Source organism: Armigeres subalbatus, chromosome 2, assembly GCF_024139115.2.
Source record: "Armigeres subalbatus isolate Guangzhou_Male chromosome 2, GZ_Asu_2, whole genome shotgun sequence".
Taxonomy (NCBI): domain Eukaryota; kingdom Metazoa; phylum Arthropoda; class Insecta; order Diptera; family Culicidae; genus Armigeres; species Armigeres subalbatus.
In genome coordinates, this window is record NC_085140.1 from 82,312,206 (window position 1) to 82,338,992 (window position 26,787).

The window sequence follows — 26,787 nt, forward strand, 5'->3', positions numbered from 1 at the left end:
TATCTACCATTTCCGTCAACTGGGGGGAAGATGATCATTGAGGTGAAGATGATCATTTGATGTGTCAGTCGAAAGTGCCAATTTTTTTTATGAAACGGTAGTCAACAATATTCTCCGTTCAAGTAATGTTATCGCTAGGTAGAAATCCAAGTTTTTCGATTATAATCACGAAAATGTATTTTGTGGATAAGGAGAGAGATCGTCATAAATGACGCTATTTTCGTTTCAAATATTGACTTCGTAGACTTCTTTACGTAGTAAATTCAACATTCATACAACTAACCTAGTGTATTTTGACTACTAGGTCATAATGATTTTAGTAGAGCTGGTTTGATCAACTTCACCCCAAACCAGATTACTCAAAAATGTGTGATAATTTAATTTATTTTAATAAATGCGAACGCATTTCAGAAAACCAAAGTTGTTGATTATTGCAACGTATAGCAGTACATGTTTTGATAATATTTGTTTCGATTTAAAATGTAAACACACATTGTTATTGCATGTTTTGTCTTAAAAATGATCATCCTTCCCCCAGTTGACGGTAATAATCTAATCTAAATCTGCATCATAGTAATAAATCTGCATCAGAGCAATAAATCTGCATTAGAGCCTATTAAGTGACTAGGCATTAGCCCCGGTAGGTCTCCAATTTTTTTCCGAAAGATTCGGAACACTATATAAAGTATGGTTAATCCTAAAAAAAGGGAAATTGTATTCTCAGACATCGAACCAGCAAGAGTAAAAGAAAAACCATCTCAGAAAGTTGCCTTCAAAATCAGGAACATGCTTCTGCTGATGGTCTGCCTCTTCAGAAGCTTTGTTTGGAAAACACTTCATGGCCACCCTAAGGAAATCAACTGGATAAAGACATAAGTCTCTAGGACGAAATCAGAAGTTTTTTTGGGTGGCAACATAGGATCAAAGCGTGGTGTGCTAAAGCCTGTCCACGAGCTTATCGGTGACCAACGGTCACCAAGAATTACGCGAACCTGGACACAAGCCGATATCCGAGCAGTTTTATACTGAGCTACATCTGTAGGGCTCACCATCACAACTTGTGTGCTCGTGGACAGTTATACTAAGGGAGACATCAGCTGCCAGGTCCTAACGTCGGACTAGGTAGGCAATTTATTCACAACCGGAAGATCGCCAAGGTACTTGAGGTATCGATCGATACCAATTTCGATGTTGGGTGATCCATGGTCCATTATAATACAGAAGCTATGCTTCATAGGGCAAGTGATAGCGGACAGTAAAGTTTGAGTCATTTAATATTGGTACGCAAAAAAACTGATTTATTTCAGAGCCAAATTATTAAAATAAAAATGTTAGGTATTGAAAATGAAAGTTATTTCTTGATCTTTAAAGGAAACATTGCGAAAAAATTATTCCGATTTTGTTTTTATGAAATCTCGAGCTTTTCTTCGAACACCACTCATCATTTTTTGGACACTCTATTGGATTACCTGAGCGGCCTTTTTTCGACAATCTCTTCATCTCTGTCACATCCTTAGACACCTTTCTTCTTCTTCTTCTTATTGGCATTACATCCCCACACTGGGACAGAGCCGCCTCGCAGCTTATTGTTCATTAAGCACTTCCACAGTTATTAACTGCGAGGTTTCTAAGCCAGGTTACCATTTTTGCATTCGTATATCATGAGGCTAACACGATGATACTTTTCAATCCGAAAATTGGCTAGACCGGCACCGGGAATCGAACCCAGCCACCCTCAGCATGGTCTTGCTTTGTTGCCGCGCATCTTACCGCACGGCTAAGGAGGGCACCTTTACAATTTCCTTTAACTTCTGCATGACAATTGCCCAATATTTCTTAATTGGGCGAAACTGAGGGCAGTTGGCTGGATTGACGTCTTGTTCGAAGAAATCCAACCCGTTATCTCGATACCACTGCAGCACTTCTCTACTGTAATGACAGCTTGCCAAATCATGCTAAAACAGGTTATTTGTGGGCTTTGATGTACGGAAGAATACGCTGTTTAAGACACTTCTGCTTGGGAATTCATAGTCTTGTTTGTCACGAAAATCTGGGATTTTTGTCCGCAACAGCAAATACCTTGAAAGATCATGTTTTAAGATCATGTTTCTTACGAATTTATCGACAAAAACTTGCTCGGGACATCACCTCGTCCAGTACTTTTATAAAACTTTTGTCCAGGAACACAAAATCCAATTTCAACGATTTTGCGATTTATTAACCTGGCCACGTTGTATTGTCGAAGCCGGTGTCCAAAATTATTTTCGATTCGCGGCTTCCATTGCGTATAACTTCCTGCAAGCAAAATGAATCGCGACGAAATTTTCTGTACTAAAAGGCGTTTCCCTAACCTCAATCTACCTGTGCACTGGACTTAAATTTAAGGAATTTTTGTGCGGAAATTTATAGAATAACTAAATTTTGATTAGTTAAAACGACTCTGATAATTTTATTTTTCATTTGGGCTGTGGAAATATTAAAATTTTCATTTTTCGTTTCAATGCACAGGTAAAAAGTGAGGTTACGCGACGCCACTGCTAAAAGAGGAGACAAACTACTGTCAAAACATTCCAGTTCCGACCACTATGAGCGCTACAGTAAAATAAACAGTGCGTCCCAATATTAAATGAATAAAGCTTTAGACCGCTATCAGGACTTGAGCTCAGCTGCCTTGCTCACAGGACCTAACAACACGTCCAATCTGCTTATGGCCTCTTATTTGTGTTAATTGTTAGAAATTAACGCTGTGACGTAGGGACGTTCCGATACTTCGAAATATCGATATTTGATTCGATACGATAATCGAATCAAAGTATCGATATCACCGATATATTGGAATGAGAATATCGATATATCGGAAAATCATATGATGTTTCAAAAATGAACATAGGGGGAATGACGGCTTTGGCAGGTTTTGTTCTATTATTGGCAGGGGTTTTTTTTTTATTACTGACTAGGCTCAAATTTGGCCTAAACATTCTTTGCATATCAAAGAATATTGTGACCAAATTTTATAAAATTTGGTCGACAAAAACCCCCTGCCAATAATAGAACAAAACCTGCCAAAGCCGTCTTTCCCCCTATTTAGAATATATTTGTTGTATTTATTCAATCATCGTATTCCGTATAATCCCTTCACAATAATTATTAGAAATGACTTTTATTTCTTTTACTTAATCCAATTTGCCTCTAGAGTGTGCCAGTTCAACAATTATTGGCGGCAACGTTCGTCGTAATTTTAACCAGTAGTGGCGGCGTTTTCGGTATGATACTGACCTAACTATTTTCCGTCCGCTCGAAAAAATCAACTGAAGTTTAGAGAAATTTGCTGAAATTCCAATGACAAATTTTCTGTATTTATCCTCGGGTTATTCTGATTCTGTCCGTTTCCAAGGAAGTGTTTAAAAGTTTAAATTCAATTATCAAAGAAAATTAGGAATTTTCAGAAAATCCATTCCATTAGAATATTTATAACTAAAAATTCACGAGAAATTATCTTTTTGCTTCAAATTATTTTTTTTTTGAATTTCGCCAGGAAATTCACTTCGATTTCCACGGCCATTCATCAAAATTTACGCAAAAAGTTAAAACTCTAAATTTTCATCTGGAAACCCCTAGAAATATTTAAAGGAAATACTCTTCAATTCCTACGGCATTATTTTGAAGGAAATTTTCATGTTTTCCAATTCTTCTAAAATTCCATTTCCACAAAGCTCTACCTAGTTTCTAAAGTTTATTTATCTAATTTATCATAGGAACACGTCAAATATGTAAATGGATTCGCATATAGATTTAAGGACGGCGGCATGACAGATGTTGCACAACGGTGCGTAGAGTTGCTAAAACTATTTGTGATGGGCGATTGCAGAGCAAACCTCACACCATCCACGCTACCGAAAAAATCCTCTAAATCACAGTTTCCCAAAGTGGTGGGTCGCGACCCCCCAGTCTGTGTAAATCTTATGGAAGGAGGTCGCGACCCCCCAACTTTGGGAAGCTCTAAACCATTAAAAATACGGCATTTCAGATTCATTTTGAAGTATTTTCTTTCACAAACTACAATGCAATTATTATTATTCTAGTGTTTCTTTGTTCTGATTCAATATATCGATATCGAAAGCAAAAATATCGATATGACCGATATATTGAAAGCAACATATCGATACAGAAATATCGGATATCGAAACAAAAATATCGATATTCCGATATATCGGAAGTATCGGAACGTCCCTACTGTGACGATTTTTGAAGCATATGTCACAACTCCGGCTTGTTGGGTTTAAGCTAATTTTTTTAGGCATAAAATCGTTTTGCAAATCGAGTACAGTTTGTCATCACGCGCCGTCAGATGTTGCAAGCAAACCACTCGCAGCGAGCATTTTGCTCACAGAAAGTGATATATGTCAAATATTTGCATGTCTGACTACACTGAAAGTAATTGAATGCAAACAAATGGCAACTCGCAAGCAAACGCTTGACTGCTGCGTGTGACTGCTAAGCGGTCAAAATGTTCAACTCGCAGAAACAAAATTGCTCTTGCTAGTGCAGCACAAGCAAATTTTTCGATCGCAAAAGTGAAAAGGTTTTCAGGCTGAAGTGCCGCACTGCGAAAATCGGAATAAAATTTAAATTTATCGTCAAAAAACGTGATTTTTCTTTTTGTTTATACTTGCAAGAAAGTAAAGCTGACATTTGCTAAAAGTGAAAAGCTGCTATGTGTGACTGCAATTGCGAGTGCTCTCAGAAATCATTCACTCACATGAGTGATTTACTTGCAACGCACTATGTTCACGAAACAGATTTTCGCGGAAAAATGCATCTTACGCCAAAACTATATTTTTTAGAAAAAAATGTTGTCCTACAAAATTGTTTGGAATAGTAAGGCCATCATTATGGTGCTATCAAAAAATAGGGTGACCCTTTATATTTCACGGAATACTGACATGTAATGTTATACAAAGTTGTAGCGCAGCTTATTCTAATAAATTTAGCTAAAAAAAACTTTTTCTGTAGCTCTTAAGTTAGCTGATTTAGAGTACACAGCAAAAAATAATGTAATGTCCATCGACGTAATCGAAGCAATGTACTAAGAAATCGATGTAACGTCAGAATTTTAATGCTTATTAACATCCATTTTGATGTAATACTACATCAGCTCAAAGTTACACTGAAAAGAGATTCACAAAGTTCCATTACGTTGCAGCTGTGTAATATTCAAATGTTGGAACAGTGAATATTACGTAGAATCAGATGCAACCAGTTGGTTCTAAATTGTATGTGTCATATTACACAAATTGAATGTAATATTGTATTTGATAATGCTATAATTTTCAATCTAGCAACACTTCTCACTTTTCGTTTGCATCGTGTCATCGATGAGGATCGAGCGCCATATTTGTTAATCGCAAAGTGTCACAAAGTTTAGATTTATATAAATTAAAGTTAAATGCTGTTTATACAGCGTTTTTAATTAAAATATCTACCAACATTAGTGCGTTTATTCTATAGTGCTTCATTCTGGCGTAAATTTTCTGCGGGTTTTCCTAAACTTTGGTAAGTAATTGTGAATTTTGTTTTCGACAATGTTTCTAAAAATTTCCCGTTCCGCAGATCGAGATCACACTTGACGCCCATATGGTAGGTATAAGTATACCGTGAACGAAGTTCTCGGCGCTGTAAACTCTTTATTTACACGGATGTACCGCCACCGGGCTTAGGACACATCACTTCGTGCCAGTGCATTAAATGGTTTATGGAGGCGGCCGGTCCGACTGGCCAACATTTCAGACGGGCGTACCGGACAATGTGTCGACTATCCTGCGACTGGCTGGTCGATTGTACATGAGCTACATTTCGTTCTGTGTCACCCACATGCGAACACCTGCTGTCCGGTTTCGACAACCTGGTTTTAGCCTGTCCGATGTATCTCGACAACAATTTCGCTTTTGTAGAGTTCCGTTCGATTGCTGAAACAACCTATTCAAGGGCACTTTAGGGCAGTATCCTGCACTATCCCATGCCAGATACGACCGACTCTACTGTGCCAGCCAGGTGAAGACTTTTTTTATGGAATAGTTGATTTTGTTTCAAATAAGTTAACGATGATGTTTTCTCGTTTTGCAGAAAAACGTAATAAGTGTAGTGATTAGTACACTGAGGCATGATTCGCCGTACAAAATCGCCATTGGTGGCCGCCGATTGAGTTGAGATCTGGTGAGTACAGTTTTAGATGAGAGTAGATTCTATATACCGAAGTCCGAATATAGTTTCGGATAAGTTTATAAATATATACTAGTTATTCTTGTCATAGCTTATCTAATTTAATTATTCATGTCTTTTTTTATCCAGAACCGGAACTTGTTTTCTTATGCAAGCAGCGAGGCAAGCAGACACCTCGGCAGGAAAATGATGAAGAATAATGTGATGAATAACACCGTCCATCACGCAGCACCATCCAGCCTGATATCTATTTCGAAACGCATAAACAGTAAGTTGAGTTTTGCTTTTTTTCTTTATTAAGGCTGGTTTACAGTTCGGAAAACGCGTCGCGGGTTTTGGTCACTTATGCATTTTTAAAGAGGTGAGACTTAAGGGATTTGGGCACGGAAAATGAAATTCCCGCCCTTTGAAAAATACATACCAAATCCCGTGATACGGTTTCCGAACTGTGAGCCAGCCTCAGAGCGTGCACGCGACGTTGAAATTCTCAAATTTCAGCACGGAATTCCTGGAACAGGTTATTGAAATGAAGAGCATTACCTTCCGGTTGTTTCAATATTTAGCCATCGTGTGCAGGCGTTGTTAAAATTCGTGAACAGAAGCAATCAGGTTTTATTTGGACGGTGCAAGTAATACAAGATATTCCCGATATCGGCACACCGCTCAAATTCTGAACCGGCAGTTATTATTTGTTTACTTTGCCTGTAAAACTGAATGGCGAAGGCATGTATTATAATTATTATTTATTATTTAGGTAGCAATCTGAATTGGTCTGTAGAATTGAATTGACTTATTATTTTGAACTGACTTTATTCCAATTTGTGTTTTTTAACACAACAGTCAGTTAGTGAAATCATTTTGTATTCATTTTCAGCTTTTGTGATTCTGAAATTACTTATATGACAACCGAAAAGAATCTTTTTGGAATTTAATCCTTTTGGGATCCGAAAGGAATCGGTTGGGGATTTGGAAAGCAATAATTTTGGAATTCCGAAAAGAATCTATTTGGGATACTGAAAGGATTTTCGTTTTTGGGATTCCAAAAAAAAGTTTCGAGATCGCGAAAGGAATCTTTTAGGTATTCGGGAAAGATTCCTTTCAAGATCTTGGGATTCTATAACAAACACTTTAGGGATTTTGAAAGATATTCTTCCGGGATTACGAAAATAATCCTTTTGGTATTCCGGAAGCAATCCTTTCGGGATTCCGGAATAAATCCTTTTAGGAATCTAAAAGTTGTCCTACTGGGATTCCAAACATATTTGTTTTGGCATTCCGAACTGATGCCTATTAGGATTCCGAATAAAATCCTTCATGGATTCCTGACGCGATGCTTTTGATATGTCAAATGTTATCCTAATAAGAGTCGGAACCGAATCCTACGGTTTTGTTAATATTTTAAAAGGCTAAAAAAATCCCGAAAGGAATCCTATCGATAGGTATACCGAATTCTGAAAGGAATCATTTTGCATTTCGAAAGAAATACTTTGAAAGTAAATCCTTAGAATTTTACAAGATATGGAAGAAGTAATTATTTGAGTATTTCGTAAGGTTTCAAGAAAGAATTCTTTTGCGATTCTGAAAGGAGTCGGGAGGGATTTCGGAAGGAAATCTAACTGAAATCTGCTAATAATGAGGATTAAGTTGTTCCGAAGGGAATTCTTTAGAGATTCTTATATAAATATGAAGGAGATCTTCCAGGCGTTTCGAAACAAATTGCCTGGATTTTTTAATGGAATTATACCTGGATCTAAAATTGTTTGAAATTGTAAAAAAAATTGTTTTCAAATTTAGAAGTGAATATTTCTGGAATTCAGAAGGATTGGGATTCGAAGGGAATCATTCAGGGATTCCGACTAAAACCTATCCGGATTTCTCAAGAGGATCCTTAGGAAATTCTTGATAAATTCTTTCGGGGATTCTCGAAGAAATCCTTAAGGACCCCTCCTGAAATTTCTTAAGGATTTCTAAGGGAATTCTTCTGGGACTCCTGAGGGAGGCCTTCTGTGATTTCTGATGACACCCTCCTGGGATTCTGAGTTTCCTGAGAAATTCCCGAGTGAATCCTTCTTGGATTTCTGAAATCATTCATTTTCATTTATTTAGTGTACATCCAAACAGATAACACTGAATCAACAATTTGACGCTACAATACACGGTTCGAAGCCGCATCTCTCCATCCTCAAATGTCCCCGACCTGGTCTGCCCACCTCGCTCACTGCGCTCCTCGCCGTCTCGTACCTGCCGGATCGGAAGCGAACACCATCTTTGCAGGATTGCAGGGTTGCTGTCCGGCATTCTTGCAACATGCCCTGCCCATCGTCATTTTTCCGGCTTTAGCTACCTTCTGGATACTGGGTTCGCCGTAGAGCTGGGCGAGCTCGTGGTTCTTTGCTCGCCACCACACACCGTCTTCTTGCACACCGCCAAAGATGGTTCCAAGCACCCGTCTCTCGGATACTCCAAGTGCTTGCAAGTCCTCCTCGAGCATTGTCCATGTCTGGGGTTCTTGAAAGAATCCTCATGGGTTTCCACAGGAATCCTTCTATGATTTCTTAGGGAATCTTTCTGGGACTTCTGATGGAGTCCTTCTAGGGTTTCTTTAAGAGCCCTCCTGAGATTCCTGAAGAAATCCTGAGATTTTTGGATAATCTGAAACAATCCTTCTGGTTTCCTAAAAAACCCTTCTGGGACTACCGAAGGATTCCTGAAGGAAACCTTTTGGGATTCCTGATGAGGGAATACTTCTTGGATTCCTGAGAAAATATTTCTGGGATTCCTGAGAGAATCCTTCTAGGATTCCTGAGGGAATCCTTCTGGGGTTCTATAGGGAAACTTTCTGGTATTTTTGAAGGAGTTCTTTTGGGATTTCCAATTGAATACTTCTGGGATTCTGAAGGAATCCTCCTAGGATTCATGATGAATTCCTTTTAATATTCCTAAGGAAATCCTTCTGGACTACCGGTCTAATGATTCCTAATTTTATTTGGAATCTCAGGAGGATTTTATTTAGAATTCTAGGAGGATTGTATTTGGAAGCCCAGATGGATTCCCTTTAATGTCTCAGGAGCCATTTGAAATCCCGAAAAGAAGCCTTTAATTTGAAATCTCAGAAGGATTAGATTGAGAACCTATGATTTTTATATTTGGAATCCCAGGGAGTTTTTTTTTCGTTATTTGCATTTGGAATTTCTGCCAAAACTAGATAAAAACTTTAAGATGAAAACAACGTGAACTCCGTTATTGATTCCTGCTAAATTGTTTATCCATTTTTTTCAGCGGTTTCGAAGTTCCTCCGAATGCTGAAGCCTTCCGTGCCGCTCTGTTTAACATCACTCCAGCGAAAGTAATCCGGAACCGAGCCCTGCAAGGAAATTGCCCAATATCGACTCGCCCAATCTGCGGAAAGTTCTGCCGTGGCCCAAGGATGACTCAGCACCTACCGACGATGACGAAAACGTGGAGAAACTTATCATCATCGGCTTATTTAGAACTGAAGAAGATGAATCAGTTGACCGGTTCAAGGTGTATCGCCATTGCATGAGAACCGACCCCTGGAGGCGACTGGATACAAGGCGAACGCCTTCATAATAGATCAGAGCATATAGTGAGCTAAAAATGATTATATTTATTAAACCGACATGATGTATTGAATATACAAATATTTAAAAAAAAAAAACTAAGCTGAAAACTTATTTAAGCAAGAAAACATAAAACAACTCAATGTCACAAATGTCATGTACATCGCACTATTTTACGTAGCTTTTTTTCACATAGCTTGCATTACGTCGGAAAAAATGTACATCGAGAAATAATCACATCGCTTCTGTTTATTACACAGAAGGCTGTCGAGTACATCGCGCAGTGTAATATTCACCAAGCGATGGAATCGACGGGTTGCATCGATTTCGATGTAATATTCAACAACTTTTTTTGCTGTGTAGGTAAACTTAGATTGGGGCAGAATTATGTAAAATATTATATTGAATTATATAAAATTATTAAATTATATAAAAATATTAAATTATATGAAATATGTTTATACGGCATTTGAAAAAGCAACTCATTTTATTTATTGTGTAGAAAAATTGGAGATATGTTATTTTTTTTATCTCAAGTTTTATCTCAAATTTTATCAATTTCACTAATGTCATATTTTTTAAAAAATAAATTGATATAACTCGACAACGGAAAAAGATACAGACGATGTTCTTATAGCCTTGAAAAGCCCCAAAAGTCTTCAGATAGTGACATTCGTGAAATGATTGAAATCATAAGCGCTGAAATTATAATTGAAATTGTTGGCGAAATTATCCAATGCGATCAGGTCACTGTCACTCACGCCGAGAAGTAAAGCAAACGGTGTATAGTGATTATTATCATTGGACAAGACTGGAGGTTCAATGAGGTCAAGATGCTCCGGTGAACTAGTGGAAAACCATATCAAGTAGCCTACCATTAGTATTCAGTATACCATTGACTTGCAGCGGGTCAGTATCAAACGTGGTGTCGATGAGGGAATATTTCGGATCCGGTCAGACTTTTGCAATTCGACGGCAAACTATCCTTGCACCGGAAGTTGAAGTTCTTCGAGCACAGCAAAACAGGGTGACAATTTAGCTTTCTCCATATCGCCCGGAGCCAGATTTCGGTGCGTCCTGTAGATGTCGGAACTGTCGTAATGCATTGAAGAGAACTTGCACAAGGATCGATCTGTGCTGATCTGCTAAGATCCGTGTAAAAGCGATATGGCAGATTGTAGCCAGTGTCATGCCTATGCAAACATGCAGGCGGCAGCGCACACCTCTAGTTATATCCTAGCAATCACGCCAATAAATTATGATTTTTTTCGTTGTAAAAGATACATTTCTAAACATATGTGTCATTAGACAAAAATATGCAATTTGTACTCACTTTTCCACCGCCTCATCGATGTCAATTCACGGTCTTCGATATGAATACCAATTCTCCCTAAATTGATATCCGTTCTTGCTCCCGGGCAGGCAAATGAAATCCAGCATTTTTATTCCGATTTTCCTTTTCATTTCCATTTCATAGTAAAATTGCCAATAGATTCAAATCAAAGCGCTTGATTATAGTTATTGGAGGAACCCCCCCGGAGCGTACCACCAAAGCCAGCCAGTCCGACACGACGAGGAAAACGAATTTTTCTCGGTCCGATTATGCAAGCGCACTGCTCCCACTCATCGCTTTTCTGTTCTACGTAGATTGAACCCTTTGAAAACGCAGAGAGAGAAAAAAAATCGACTGCCCGAGACTGAGTTGCTGACTCCGATATCGGTTCTCGATCACATTCCACCTTCTTCCCGCGTTTTGATTTGACATCCCAAAGCTCGATGGGTTATACCACCATCCACCCGGTCGTAAGAAAGGTTCGCTTTTGAATAAAAATCACATTATTGTGTTATGATTTATCGAACGTTGGCTGCTGCTGTTGCTGCTGCTGCATATGTACTTTCGGTCGTCCATGAGCTCTTTTCTTTTATAGGTTTCGGGTCGAACTCGAATACTATTGAGCCAGCATCTAGGACCTAAATCGTTGAATGTAAACGATTATGAAAGAGTGTTGTGTTATGGGAAATTGGAAATCTCATTCGGGGTTGAACAACACGTTTACAGTCTTTTTCATTTAGGATGTGTCAATAAAATATTGAAAAAGGTTTTTCTGCAATAGCCGATTTGTGATGTTGAATTGTTGAAGGATACAAAGCGCAATTTCGAAAATCGTGGGCAGCGTTCTTCCCAGTTATGCTCAGTGGCGGCTGCATAAATTGACTGTCACTTTCAGGAGATATTGTTCCGAATTCTTAAGGGAATTTAATTCGAAGCACTTCTTCTACGTGTAATTTTTCGAAATTTCCAAGGATTTTTTTTAATTCGAGAAATTCCTTAGATTTTTCACGAGGAATTCTGCTGAAATTTCATGAGAAAAGTTTCATACTCATCGTCATCATACCCTTTGATATCAATGGTTTGACTTTTTTTTCTGATTGCATCCTGTACTTTTAAATAATACTTCCAAAGCAGTGATTTAGAATCCATAATGGACGCTGCTATGAGTCCCGTTTTTTGCGTTTCATTTTTTGTCCATTTTGCTAACAGGTGTGATGTTCGATTTTTGTCGGGAAACCGCTTTCAACCTAAATATCCAACGACGTCCAACCATTATTCGCTCAGCACAACAGGTATCCTGGCCATGTGTGTCGAATTTTCTGAGTCATTTAATCTAACGATCGAATGCGAAAAAAATGTAGATAGGGTAACTGCTCCTGTGTTTCATCTGAATTTGTGTCCCATTATGGTGATTTTTCCACACATTTATTTCAAGAAATGAAATAAATGAAAATGAAAAATGAAAATGAAATATTTGCCAAAAGAACCGGACAAATTGGTGCTTATTTCTTTTATAATTTTCAGACAGTGAGATGTGAACAAGGACAGCTCCCCTATAACTATTGAAAGCGAATTTGCAAGTTTATTTATTGAAATTGGAGATGCTTATGGCCGATCCGATCGGTGTTTTTCTACCTACATTTCCGAATGAATTGGTGTTTATTTTTTTATCTTCGCGTTTTGCTTTTTGTTGCCTCACCCAGGTGGGAATATGTTGTCCGCACATAAAATTGTCCCAGAACAACCAACCGAGCAGCGAGCAAGCGCATCATCGGAATCTACTCCCACTATACTCGTTCGATATTAGCATTTCGTTTTGCGACAGCTGATCGCTTCGTGCGCTCTTGTGTTTCAACGGAACCCAATTTGCATGAATAGGTGTCTTTTTTTACGAGCGATTTGGCCGCGTCAGGTGACGCCGGAGATAGATTTTTGTTTCGGCAATTTATTTTCCCCGGTAATCGTTTTGTTCGATATTCATATGCATAATCATTTTTGGAACCAGAAAAATATACCGCTGTATAGCGCTTAAAGAGATATCTCCAAACATGAGCTAAAGCATTCTGGAGAGGAACAATTTAAAACTCAACATTAATTTTTTTCTGTGCATCTACGTATATGTATAGCGATTTTAAGGTGAATCGCGTTGGAGTCCAATTTAAAATCTACATAGCACTTTTAAGGGCACATAACTCGAAAAGTAAGCGACAGACAAAAGTAAAAAGTAGTTTTTCACCTTTGCTCACTTGCAGCATACAAGAAAAAATGGTTTCCAGATGTGCTAACCGCCGAAATATTCACATTTGTGCGAGCAAAAACGCGAGGTGATGGATAGCACGGCCATTGTGGCTGCCATTTTTGGATGCCGCCGTAACTCACCTTAAGTTGAACTATGAACTACACATGTGAATGGTAGTTTCTTCAGACAAATGAATCACATAATCTCCTATCTAAGAGATGGACTTTATGTTTCAAAAATAGAAATCCAAAAAAACAGAAGTTTCTGTTTTGTCTATTAGCAACAAATTCCATAATACCACAACAGCTATGCGTATTCAATGTTTAGTGTCCACAACCACAGTTAATATTACATACCGTGTCTGGGGTCCAAATAATCAACATTCCTTCTTCGCAACGAATGACTGATAGCATAACCGTTTAGCAAACAGTGACAAAAATCAAACATCGCTAAAATTGGCGTCAGCCAGTGAGAACCAATCCAAGGCAGTACCTTCGCATTGCTGCGTGATTGATAGCTTGATTGATGAGGTGATGTTATTCATTGCTGGAAATAGGCGGGGACCGGAGAGACGATCCATCCGTGACCCTGCACCACTGTCGGTTGCCGCTGCCGCCGTTGTTGCGCGCTTTGATGGACCTGAACTTGTCAAACAAATTGATTGTTCTCGCCGGCGATTAACTTCGCGCTCGCTGCGTAGTCCGTGGGCGATGATGTTGGTGGTGGTGACCTTATCGATGAGAAACGATGGTGCCGATGTCTGCGACATCCTATCACTCCTACTTGAGCTCGTGTGCGACGATCTGCTCTGAGAAGTCGTCCGATGACCACTCGGTCCCGTGATCACGTTCAGACGGATAAGAGTTTGTATTGGCTAGTGAAGATAGATGTGTAATGAGTTGGGTAAATATGTGCCTTCGGTTTCGATTACAATCTGGGAAAAAGATTATCACCTTTTTGTTTGAATATATAATGTTTTGAAGAAATCAGAAGACAATCTCTATTAAGCTACAGCTTTACATAGTTTCTTGAGTATTAATTAATCTCATAGTATAGATAACGGTGTTATGAAATCTAAATGATTTGTCGATAATTTAGCATTTATGCTACAATATATTTATTTACAACAAAATACGTCTACTTCCTACAATTGCAGTACATTATTTTTCTTTTTCTTTCAATACACTTATCTGAACTTGAACTATAGTTCTGTGATGCCTTAAGTCTGGTATTACACCGAGTTTTTCAATTAATTGTTTATACAGTGGCTGGAATTGCCGAATGTTAAGCGGCTCAAATAATCGTTCAATCATCAGAGGCGAATCTTGATAGTTTCAATAAAAATCGGCTACAGTATATGTTTCACACGTAACTTCGAGTAAAAATGCATTGTTTATTGTTATTGCTTTTATTTGAAATGTAATCAACCTTTTTGAACAACTTATGAAAACTCGCAAAACTTGATTAGTGTTCGTAAATGAAATTCAACCACACGTTTTGTTTTGGCTCTGTCACCTGCTCGAGAACAAGGTAGGTGCCATAAAATACAAGCAGTAGGTTTGCCAAAATGCAATAGTTTTGGGAGTCGAAAGAGTGTAAATGTTGTTCTCGTGATGCGGATATTTTCATCTCTGCATTTTCCATGAGCCATTACAAAAAAAAACTTTCGATCTGTAACTTTCGAATCGAAATGACAGTTCTTTTTAATTTGCCTACTTCTTGTTGGTCCAGAACTTGCGAAATTGTGCATAGAATCAAGTAAATGGCGCCTGGAATGAGATATCAATTCGCAAAACAAAGGAAACGAAGAAGGTCGAAATTGTCTTCCTTCTCACTTATCATGTCCTACTTCTCATTTCTCTATGTTTTAGGCAATTCGAGAAAATTCCAAAGGATTCCCCCGTAACGCTGAGTAGACACTTTTGCGTGGTGTGTTACGGTGTACACGGTCACATTGTCAGCTAAAGGCAAATCCTGACCCAACGAATACCTACCCCAATATCCAACTCCATGATACTTATGAGGGTGTCGCTGTGTCGGGAGCCTCTCGTTAAGTAAGTACTACACCAACATTACCTTCCCCTCCCAAGTTACGGTGAAGATGGACGTGGCCAGGAGTAGTAATCTTCATGCTTTTGTGATGTTTATCCTAGATTGAAATCAAGGACCACACCCACCTTGATTTCTGATAGCAATCTGGATAAAGATTTGAAAAGAAAAACATGAGTATCACTAGTGTCCATTCTACGAAGTACAACTTTACTATGCTATGCTATGCTATTCGAGAAAATTCCAAGGATTTTTTGTGGAAATTCGGAAATTCTTCCTGAAGAAAATTTGATAAATTATCCATGAAAATTTTGAAAAATTTGCCTAAATTGTTCTTCCTTGAAAAATTCTGAAACTTGGAATAAAAAAAAAAAAATAACAGGCAGCATTATTGAGAATGTTCAAAAGAATTATCCGTGAAAATTCTTCGGGATGCTCTTGCAAAATTCTGAGAAATTGCTCGATGTAATTTTGAACAATTTCTCAGGGATTTTTTTAAATATTTCGAGACAAATTCAGAAGATTTTCTCGTGAAAATTCCTAAGGATTTTCGTGGAAGATGTGAACAAAATTCGCCAGAAAATTCCGGATAGTTGAAATAGTTTAGAATTTTCTAAGCATTTTGGAAGAATTCCCTTCAATTTTTGTGCCTTTCTCGTACAACGAAGTTGTACCGAAAGGCTATCATTTCATTTCGAAAATAAACTTTTTATAAAAGCATCGGAGACCCATACTGCCGTAATCTGGAAAAGTGACGAAACCGCCATTTTACAACATGCATGTTTTCCATTTTTCTGTTAAAGAGCTCGATGAGTAGTACTCGTTAACACCATTTTTGGAAAATGGCTTATACGTCACTTTTTCAGATTACGGCAGCATAGTGTTATATACCAATCGACTCAGCTCGACGAACTGAGCACATGTCTGTCTGTCCGTGTGTATGTGTGTGTGTATGTGTGTGCACAAAAGCTAAGAAAAACATTAGACAACTTTTCATATAGTAATCTTTAACTGATTTGCTCGCAACGAGTTTTATTCGATAGGGGGCAAAGGCTTGTTATCACTATTGAGTTTAATAACGATCGACCGCTGCGTTTGAAAATTATAAAGAAAATGGGACATCGAACCATATAACCCCATATAAGGATGGTGTCTTAACTAAATGCGAGAAAGGCAGCATCACTACTCGGTGAATTAAAATGGGTTTTTATTATACGTTTAATTTCATCATACAAAGACCGGAGAAGCCATTAATAACTTTGCAAGTGAAAAACTGAATTCATTTCAACATTCACAGAAATAAAGAGTAGAAAAACAATAGTTTTCCGGGAATTGAAAGCAATAAAAATATACCAACGCTGATTCTCGCTGCCGTCGTCAAATGGTTTTTGTTCCTAATCTCTAACTATTTTGCCATTTGCGAAGATAGTAGGTGGTAAATATTATAAAAATACCATGGAGATTGGAGAATAGGTACAAATTCATTATGGTGTCAAGTATACATATTTACGGGGAAAGATGCATTTTACGCCAACACTATTTTTTTTTAAAGAAAACATGTTCTGCAAAGTCGTTCGGAATAGTAAGGTCATCATTATGGTGCTATAGAAGAATAGGATGGCCCATTTTAAGATTTTCATGTTCTTCAGTGTCTCGTATTGGCCATCTTCAGTGTCTCGTACTTGACTCGACGAAGTATGTATCTGTAAAAAAATACAACGTGTTGAGATTAAATGGAATTGTATTGAACTCGTCTTATGACAGGGGATTTTTTTCGATGTACTGACACTATTTCAGTTACTTGGATTAGAGTGTTCCTTAAAAACAGTACATTTTTTTCTTGGTTTCCATTTTTCGGACAAGTAGTTTTCAGGTGACAGTTCCTTCAGGAATTCCTCCGACGCTTCGTCCCAGAATGCATTCGATAGTTCCTCCCGGATTTCTTCCTGAATTTTCTTCCGGAATTCCTCCAAAAGTTTCTCCGTTGAATTTCCCCGGAAGTTCCTCTAGGAATTCCTCCGGAATTTCCTCCAGGAGTTTCTCTGGAAGTTCCACCCGAAAGTTCCTCTCAGAATTCCTCCGGAGTTTCCTCCAGGAATTCCTCTGGAAGTTCCACCCGGAATTCCCCCGAAAGTTCCTCCCGAAATTTCTCCGAAAGTTCCTCCCGCAATTCCTTTGAAAGTTTCTCCGAAAGTTCCTCCCGCAATTCCTCTGAAAGTTCCTCCGGCAATTCCTATGGAAATGTGTCCAAGAATTCCGCCGGTAGTTCTTCCAAAAATTCCTCCTGAAGCTCCTCCAGGAGTTTTTCTGAAAGTTCCTCCAGGAATTCCTCTGAAAGTTACTTACGGAATTCCTCTGGAAATATGTCCAGGAATTCCTCCGGTAGTTCCTCCAAAAATTCCTCCGGAAGCTCCTCCAGGAGTTCCTCTAAAAGTTCCTCCAGGTATTCCTTTGAAATTTCCATCCGGAAATCCTCTGGAAGTTCCTCCCGGAATTCCTTCGAAAGTTTCTCCGAGAATTCCTCCGGAAGTTACTCCCGCAATTCCTCCGGAAGTTCCTCCAGGGATTCTTTCGGAAGTTCATCCAGGAATTCCTCCAAAAGTTCCTCCAGGAATTCCTCCGGAAGTTCCTCCAGGAATTCCTTCGGAAGTTCCTCCAGGAATTCCTCCGGAAGTTGCTCCAGGAACTCCTCCGGAAGTTCCTTCAGGAATTCCTTCCGAAGTTCCTCTTGAAGTTCCTCCAGGAATTAATCCGGAAGTTCCTACAGGAATTTCTCCGGACGTTCGTCCAGGAATTCCTTCGGAAGTTCCTCCAGGAATTCCTCCGCAAGTTCCTCCAGGAATTCCTCCGAAACTTCCTCTAGGAATTCCTCCAGAAGTTCCTCCGGGAATTTCTTCGGAAGTTCCTCCAGGAATTCCTCCGAAAGTTCCTCTAGGAATTCCTCTGAAAGTTTCTCCAGGAATTCCTCCGAAAGTTCCTCCAGGAATTCCTTCAGAAGTTTCTCCAGGAATTCCTGCAGGAATTTCTCCGGTAGATCATCCAAGAATTCCTTTTAAAAGTTCTATAATTTTCGTAAATGGAGATTTCCTTGGAATTATTCACGGATACTTTTCATAAGAAATTTTCCTTGGAATTTTCTCAGGAGTTCTTCCAGAAATTCCCCCAAGAACTTTTCATAAATTACTTCGAGATCTCTACAGAATTTTCTTCTGAATTCCTTTCGAAATGCACTTGATATTCCTCTGAACCCTTCCTTAAATAGATCGGGAAACTCCTTCAGGTATTTTCCCAAAATTCTCCCGAAAAATAGTTCAGGAGACTATTAGAATGTTCTGTAGGAATGGACCTGCATGTTCCTAAAAAAAGTCCTCGGGAAATTTTTACCCCTTCTTTTCTAAAAAATCTATAAATTTCTTTAAGAAGCACTCGACTCCTTCCTCTGCGTATTTCTCTAGAAATTCCTGTCGAATACTTTTTATACTTTCTCTCTCCCTCATGGGAAACAATTAACCTAAAAATACTTCAGATTTTTTCTGCGAAATTCCTTTTGAAATTTCATTCTTAAGAAATACTTTCAATTTAATTTTTTTCCACAAACTCCTTCAGGACTTCTCTCAAAAATTCTTCCTGGAATCCACACGGAATTTATTTGTTCCAGAAATCCCTCTATGAAATCGTACTGCTGTCATCAGGCAATTTAGTTCGCACATTGATAATAATTACTGGCAAAACAGAGATGAACGTAAAATTCGTTTTATATTCCATTAATTCATGCCTATCACCCGGCAACCCGTTAACCAAGACGAACCTGTGCCATATAACCTATATCCCAAATTCCAATAAAATTCCGCATGAACTCGTTGCAAGTACAGAGGTATACTCGGCTTGCAGTGGGCAAGTGACTGCATCATCATTTCCTCCCCATCCCCGATGCCCGTGAGGACGTGGACGGCGCCGTAATTGACCATTGAAAAGTTTAGAGGTCTCGGCCTGTACGCATTGAGGTTAGAAAACAACTCCTTTGCTCCATCCACTAATTCTCTGTGCAATTAAGATTGTTCTGATCAGTAGCAACTACGAAATGTACGGACATCAAGCTCAAGCTCAAGCTTCCCCGAGCCCCGTTCTCAAGTAGCGGCGGCATGGCCAATGAGACTTATTCCAAATCTTATCCAAATGCAATTTTAATCCAATCTACGGCGGCGCGCCGATTCATTTTTGACGGCTGCGACATTGCCATGACATGGTGAACGCTGTTCCAATTGCTGACTGGCAATACTCTTTAAATGCTGAGCTTTTTAAAAAGACAGGAACTCTGTCTGAACACTTAACACCTAGCATGAGACAACGGACAGGACACATAACACCCAAATTTTTCGATCACGAAAAGTGTAGCACATGCGTCTAGACCAGCGGTTCTCGACCTTTTTCTTGAGAGGTACCCCTTCAAACATTTGCATTAATTGAGGTACCACCTTTTTCTTTTGCTGTAAATGAAAATAAGCGTAGATAGGATATATGAAAAACGACCCGATTTTGCATTATAATGCAAATTTCAGCCAACTTCATGGAGCGTCATATATCCCGTTAGTTTTCAGGGTCGCTTCCTACAGGACTTTTTTGTCTATTGAAAGCTTTCAAGTCTCTTGATGGGAGATTCCCAAGCCTATTATAGGGAGCCTCTTGAAGGGAGGCTTCACAGCCTCTTGGAAGGAGGCTTCCGAGCCTCTTGAAGGAAGGTTTTCTAGCCTTTTGAAGAGAGACTTCTGCGCCTCATAGAAGGCGGTTTTCGAGCTTTTGAGAGATGTTTTCAGAGTCCGCCGATCCACTTGGAGGGAGGCCTCCGAGCATCTTGAAATAGGGGTCCAGAGCCTCTTGAAAGCGGCTTTCGAGCCACTTGAAAGTACGCTTCCAATCTTCTTGGAAAATAAATTTCGTGCCTCTTGAAAGGAGGCTTCCGAGCCTCTTGAAAGGAGGTTTCCGTCCCTTTGGAAGGGAGGCTTCCAGGCCTCCCGAAATGCGGCTTTCGAGCCCTTGAAAGGGGCTTCAGAGACTTTTGATAGGAGGCTTCCGAGTCACTTGGAGGGAGGCTTCAGAGCCTTTTGAGAGGCGGCTTTCAAGCCACTTGAAAGGAAGCTTCTGAGCTTTTTGAAAGTATGCTTCCAAGCCTTTTGAAAGAAGAATTCCGAGCCTCTTCAAGAAAAGCTTCCGAGCATCTTGAAAGCTTACTTCCAAGCTTCTTGCACGGCGGTATCCGAGTCTCTTGAAAGGCGGTTTTCGAGCTCTTGAAAGGAGGCTTCAGAGCCTCTTGATAGGAGGATTCCGATCCTCTTGAAGAAAGGCTACCGAGGATCTTGAAGAGAGGCTTCAGAGCCTCTTGAAAGCGGCTTTCGAGCCACTCTTCCTTTTGAAAGTACACTTCCAAGCCTCTTGGAAGAAGAATTTCTCTTCCTCTCTTGCAGGGAAGCTTCCGAGCCTCTTGAAAGAAGGCTTTCGAGCCTCTTGAAAGAAGGCTCTCGAGCCTCTTGAAAGGGGCTTCCGTGTCTCTTGAGGGATTCTTTCAAGCCTCTCAAAAGAAGGCTTCTGAGCCTCTTGAAGGGAGGCTTAAGAGCATCTTGTAGGGAGGCTTCAGAGCCTCTTGAAAGGCAGCTTTCGGGCCACTTAAAAGGAGGCTCCTGAGCATTTTGAAAGTACGCTTTCAAGCCTTGAAAGAAGAATTCCCAGATTCTTGAAGGGAAGCATCCGAACCACTTGAAAGGAGCCATTCAAACCTTTTAAATATAGGCTACCGCGCTTTCTGAAAAGAGGCTTGCAAGCCACTTGAAAATAGGCTTCCGAGCCACTTGAAAAGAGGCTTCTGATCATCTTGAAAGGACGCCTCTGAACCTCTTGAAAGCATGCTTCCAAGCTTCAGAGCCTGTTAAATAGAGGCTTCCGAGCCTCTTTATATGAGGCTGTCGAGCCTCTTGGAGAGAGGCTTCCGAGCCACTTGAAGAGAGGCTTCCGAGCCACTTGAAGAGAGGCTTTCGAGCCACTTAAAAAGAGGCTTCTGAGCCACCTGAAAGTGGGCTTCCGGGCTACTCGAACAGAAGCTCCCGAGCCACTTGAAATGTGGTTTTCGAGCTACTTAAAAGGAGGGCCTGAGCCTCTTGAAGGGAGGCTTACGAGCTTTTTGAAAGGATGCTTTCAAACCTCTTGAAGGAGGTTTCCGAACCTCTTGAAAAGAGGCCTCCGAGCCTTTTGAAAGGAGGCTTCGAGCTACTTGGATGGAGGCTTCCGAGAAGCGTAGAAGGATGCTTCCAATTCTCTTCTCTGACAAAGAAGTCACTTTTTAGTGACTTGGTCACTTTTTTCGGGTCAGTCACTAAAAAGTCTCTTTTTTCGACCTCAGTTCACTAAAGTCACTTTTTCTCGGAAAAAATAACTATTTTCAAGTTTTTTGAAACTATTGACGAGGTTTCGTTAAGAGCATCGTAGCGGAAAGAAAAAAAATGTTGAAAAATTTTAAGCTTCTTCGATCGGAAGATGCTTTCAGTCTTGCAAAATGTCGTGACCATCACCAGATGATCAGATATGAAAACAAAAATCACCACGCTTTTAAACGATGTTCTTTACTGACAATCACTGCAAGCGCATCGTGACATGTAGAAGCTGACACGTGAGTACCTTAGGTAAGCGTGACACCCAGATTGACAACCACAAGCTGAGAGCCATAAAGAGCATCAGATCGGTCAGCTGTCAAAAGTGCAGGTGAGCACCGTTATTGATTGATTTTGTTGTCGTTTGATTGGACTGACGTCCTTTTTTTTATTGATAAATCTCGCTTAACTTTTCAAAAGGACCTAAGTAACATTTGTTTCATGAATTAATTTGAGTATTGCAATCAAAAGCTTTCATGTTGTTCTGTTGATTGCGCTTTTCAAATTAATTCATGAAAAAAATGTTACTTAGGACCTTTTGAAAAGTTAAGCGAGAAATCAATAGATATATCACAGACAAACAGACATAACACTCATGAAATTCTCATCGTTGACTGATTTACCGGTCATTTTAAATAATCATTAGTTGGCCAATTGGTCACAAGTGGCGTGCGTATCGCATTTGCTCGAGTTTGACGTTTCTTCACTAACGCCATCTGGTTCGTGATTTGCCCAACTAAGTGAAAGCAACAGATGTCGTTAGTGTTTGTACGACGATGAATTTGATGAGTGAATGTTCAATGTGTTATGTCTGTTTGTCTGTGGATATATTATTACTTAGTTTTTCAAAATTCAATCTAGACAATCTTTTGAAAAGGGCCAAACTTTGTTGTGCTGAATTTTTCAAATGGATATAATCGAAAAACAACGCATCCTACAGAAAAGTGTTGTGTGGGTGACTATCGCAAAATCAGCCAAAGTTTCTAGTAAAGATACTGGAAACAATTCAAATTGAGCCCTACACTGAAAAAAATCAGTTTTAAAAATTAAAACTCGATTTGCGAAAACACGCCCTTTTTGATTTTAATGATATTGTGTCTCAAGATAGGTGATTATGTTCCCTACCAACCGTCCATACATCGCAAGCTTGACACTTTTAAGGGAAAAAAGTTTTTCTAACAAAAACTTTTTCTTGTCGGAATTATTTTCAGTGTATTTTCATCCGTTGCGACCAGTTACGACCTAAACATTGTACTCTGCTTGACTATACAGGAATATTTTAATATATGTATGTATGTATATGTTAAATCCACTGACACTCCTTGACACTGAAAAACAAATCAATTCCGCTAAGAAAAATATTTTGTTAGAAAAACTTTTTTCCCTTAAAAGTGTCAAGCTTGCGATGTATGGACGGTTGGTAGGGAACATAATCACCTATCTTGAGACACAATATCATTAAAATCAAAAAGGGCGTGTTTTCGCAAATCGAGTTTTAATTTTTTTAAACTGATTTTTTTCAGTGTAGGGCTTAATTTCAATTGTTTCCAATATCTTTACTAGAAACTTTGACTGATTTTGCGATAGTCACCCATACAACATTTTTTTGTAGGATGCGTCGTTTTTCAATTGTATCCAATTGAAAAAATCAATAAAAAAATATTTGGCCTTTTTCAAAAGATAGTCTGGATCAAATTTGGTAAAACTCACGGAAGAAAAAAAGTACCCAAAATTGAGTATTTTTAAACTTACTTTTGAGTTATTTTTTCTCTTCTCTTTCATCCACTCTTTCTTTTGTTGTCAAAAACAAAAGAGCCAAACAATCCAACGACGCCAGTTCAATACGGGAAGCCAATTTTGAGTTTTATTACCTGAGGTCGAGATTGAGTGAATTAAACTTACATTTGGGTGAATAAATTTTCCGTTGGGTACTTTTTTAACATGGGAGTAAAGGCAAACTACTTCGACCACACTTACTCAATTTTGGCTTCCCGTACGGATGTTCGAGGTTGGGTGAATTAAACTCACTATTGGGTAGTTTATTTCTTCCGTATGTACTTTTCTTTTTACATCACCTCTTAAAATATTGAACAAAAAGTAAACATAACCCATAAGAACACTTGAATGTTCCAAAAAGTTCTATTTTGGCTTCATGCATTTTTATTACAGCAAAAATCCATTAATTTCCGCTAAGTGGATTATTCCATTGCTGACGAGCGTTGATTTCGAACCAAACACCGCATAGGTCAAGTGATCATCACGATAGTCAAGATGACACGGATATGACAACCGAGGCATTCCACGGGGGCATGTCAGTCGATCCTGAGCGACCATTTCGAAAATATTTGAAACTCTGCACAGTTTTTCAATTTCATCTAAATCGTCATTTTTCGATATCAAATCTTCATATTGAGTCACGACTAACTTTTCAAAAGGGTGTATGTGAAAATGGTTCAAAAATATTTAAAAAGCTGCACAGCAAAACGGAATGTTCGATTGTTATGATTTTTTCAGCAAAGTTAGACAACTAAATGGTGATTCTTAAGAAAATGTGCACAGTAAAAAAAAAAATTTTTTGCCTTTAAAAATATCATTTTTGTCACAAAAACTCAAATATCTCAAAACCCTATCTTTTTTCGAACGTAATTCGGTCCATTATATTAGCTATCTACCATAAAAATTTGGTGATGGTAAACTAATAAACAAAAAAGTTATGACATTTCAAACATTTCACAATTTTCACATTTAGTAAAAAAAAATTTTTCTGTGTAAGTTATTTCGAGAATTGCAGTTTGATGCAGATTTTATTGTTAAGGGACGTGATTTAAACAAGTTGTTTTCATGATATTTTGATTTAATTATTCATAGCATCTATAAGAAACTTAGACACGATCCAGTGTTGTGATCAAAAGTATTGATAGTGTCATAATTTTCATTGCACGTGACTGGCGAAAAATTCTTTTAATAGTGTTGAAACCTGTTGATAATAACGTTGATAGAAACATATCAGAAATGTTATTTTTAAGACAAAAGCTGCAAAATCAAAGATTTATATACACGTGTACGTCTATAGTTTACCTGCAAAAATATACCTCTTAGAGAATAGACTTTATGATCGGGAGGAAACGGGTATCTTCAACAACAACAAATGCATGATAGGTACATACCATGACAATGCTCACGAAAAAGCAAAAAATTACTACTACTAAGGTTGTTAAAGATCTTATAGTAATTTTTTCTTCAGTCAAGCAAATGACACCAAACTAGTCAGTAAAAACTTAAAAGTGATTTTGTTTATTGAAATATTACGAACAACATGAGTAGCCGCTTTCTCAACTGTTGTAGGCCGTTTGATGGAAAAAAGTGTTCAAAAGAGTTACGAAATCTCACCGAAAGCACCATAGATAAACTGAAAGCGACTGGTTATGCTCCAATGTCCACATTGAATACAAATTTACGCATTTGCACGTCCTGCCGTCTAAACGTTGACAAAAGAGCAATCTGTATATCATCGGTTGAGCAGAGCGCAGGAAGTTCGAAAACGACAGCAACTGAGGAATTGCCAGATGTATCGACAACAACTGAGGAATTACCAGAAGTATTAAGTGCTGAGAGCCTTGCCACCGTACCATCAGCGAAATCTGTTTCAACAAATCAATCGGAAGATGAGTGTATCCAAAAGGTCAACATCGAACGCTTTAACGAGGGCATAGCTGGGATAAAAGTGACTCCGATTATATGGAGTAAGATGGACTACGTTTATTACCCGGAGAAAAATACCGTGAAATAAACGAAGCTGTACGAAGAAACCTCTTCAAATTAGGGACCTGATGATGTGGAAAATACAGACTACGATGAGGTAATTATAAATATGAAGGAAAGGTTCTCGAATGCAGCCACGACAAGGAAAGAAAAATTATTGATTTTGTCGATGCTGCCAAGTTCGTGGTCTATTCAGGATGCCATTGATGAGTTCAAAACCAATAGAAATACAGTAAAAGAGGCAAAACAATTGAAGAATAACTGTCTTTCAACCAAATTACTAGGTCTAGTACTGCATTAACAGATGAGACAAAAGAAATAGTAGTTCAATATTTTGAAGATGATGAAGTAAGTCGAGCTATGCCTGGTCAAAAAGATTATGTATCAGTAAAAAAGATGGAAAGCGTCAAGCAATCCAAAAACGATTAATGATGACGACTTTGAAAGAAGCGTACACACGCTTCAAGGAAATTCACGATAATATTAAAATAGGTTTTTCCTCATTTGCAAGCCTTCGGCCAAGGCAATGTAAGCTTCTTTCCAATTCAGGAACACATAATGTGTGTGTGTGCACAACCCATGAGAATATTAATCTTATTTTACATAGTTTGAAAAGAATCAATTTAACAAAGGATATTAAAATGTTAACTGGTAGTCTTTTGTGTGAAAATACAACATCAAATTGCTATCTACGATCTTGTTCGGATTGTCCAGATTCTTCATCATTGGAAAATACTTTATTCGCTGAGTTTGAAGAAAATATATTGATCAGTTATCATTTGAGCAATGGGTGACCACGGATAGGTGTGACATAGAAACTATTGTAAAACCTGTAGATGAGTTTGTGTCATATTTTTGCTTGAAATTAGAAAGTTTAATCCTCACGATTTCATTAAAACAGAACAATCCAGCTTTTTAAAAATACGAAAAATACATTACAAAATGGTGAATTTTTAGTCATTTGTGATTTTCTGAAAATTACAGCTTTGTATTGCAAGATGAAGTGCAGTCCCATCACTGGAACGTACAACAAGCTACAATTCATCCATTCGTTATTTATTTTAATGGAAGTACGCAAATTGAACACTTAAGTTTTATTATAATTTCCGAAGATTTAAGACACGATTCAGTATCCGTAAACTTGTTCATTGAAAAATGATTAACTTTTTACGCGTTGATAAGCAT

General features: G+C 38.5%; 1 protein-coding gene and 1 long non-coding RNA gene across 5 annotated transcripts in view; both read left to right on the forward strand.

Moving 5' to 3' along the window:
- The window catches only part of LOC134209513 (bifunctional heparan sulfate N-deacetylase/N-sulfotransferase), a 612,835-nt gene that overhangs the window by 71,691 nt on the left and 514,357 nt on the right, over positions 1–26,787 (forward strand). The window lies entirely within an intron of this gene.
- Positions 5,395–9,933, forward strand: LOC134214618 (uncharacterized). 2 transcript variants are annotated; one of them, XR_009979852.1, is made up of 5 exons: positions 5,395–5,553; positions 5,611–6,051; positions 6,124–6,213; positions 6,349–6,487; positions 9,499–9,933. It is a non-coding gene; the product is annotated as an uncharacterized LOC134214618 (long non-coding RNA). The 2 variants fall into 2 exon arrangements; XR_009979853.1 differs by lacking the exon at positions 9,499–9,933 and adding an exon at positions 6,718–6,910.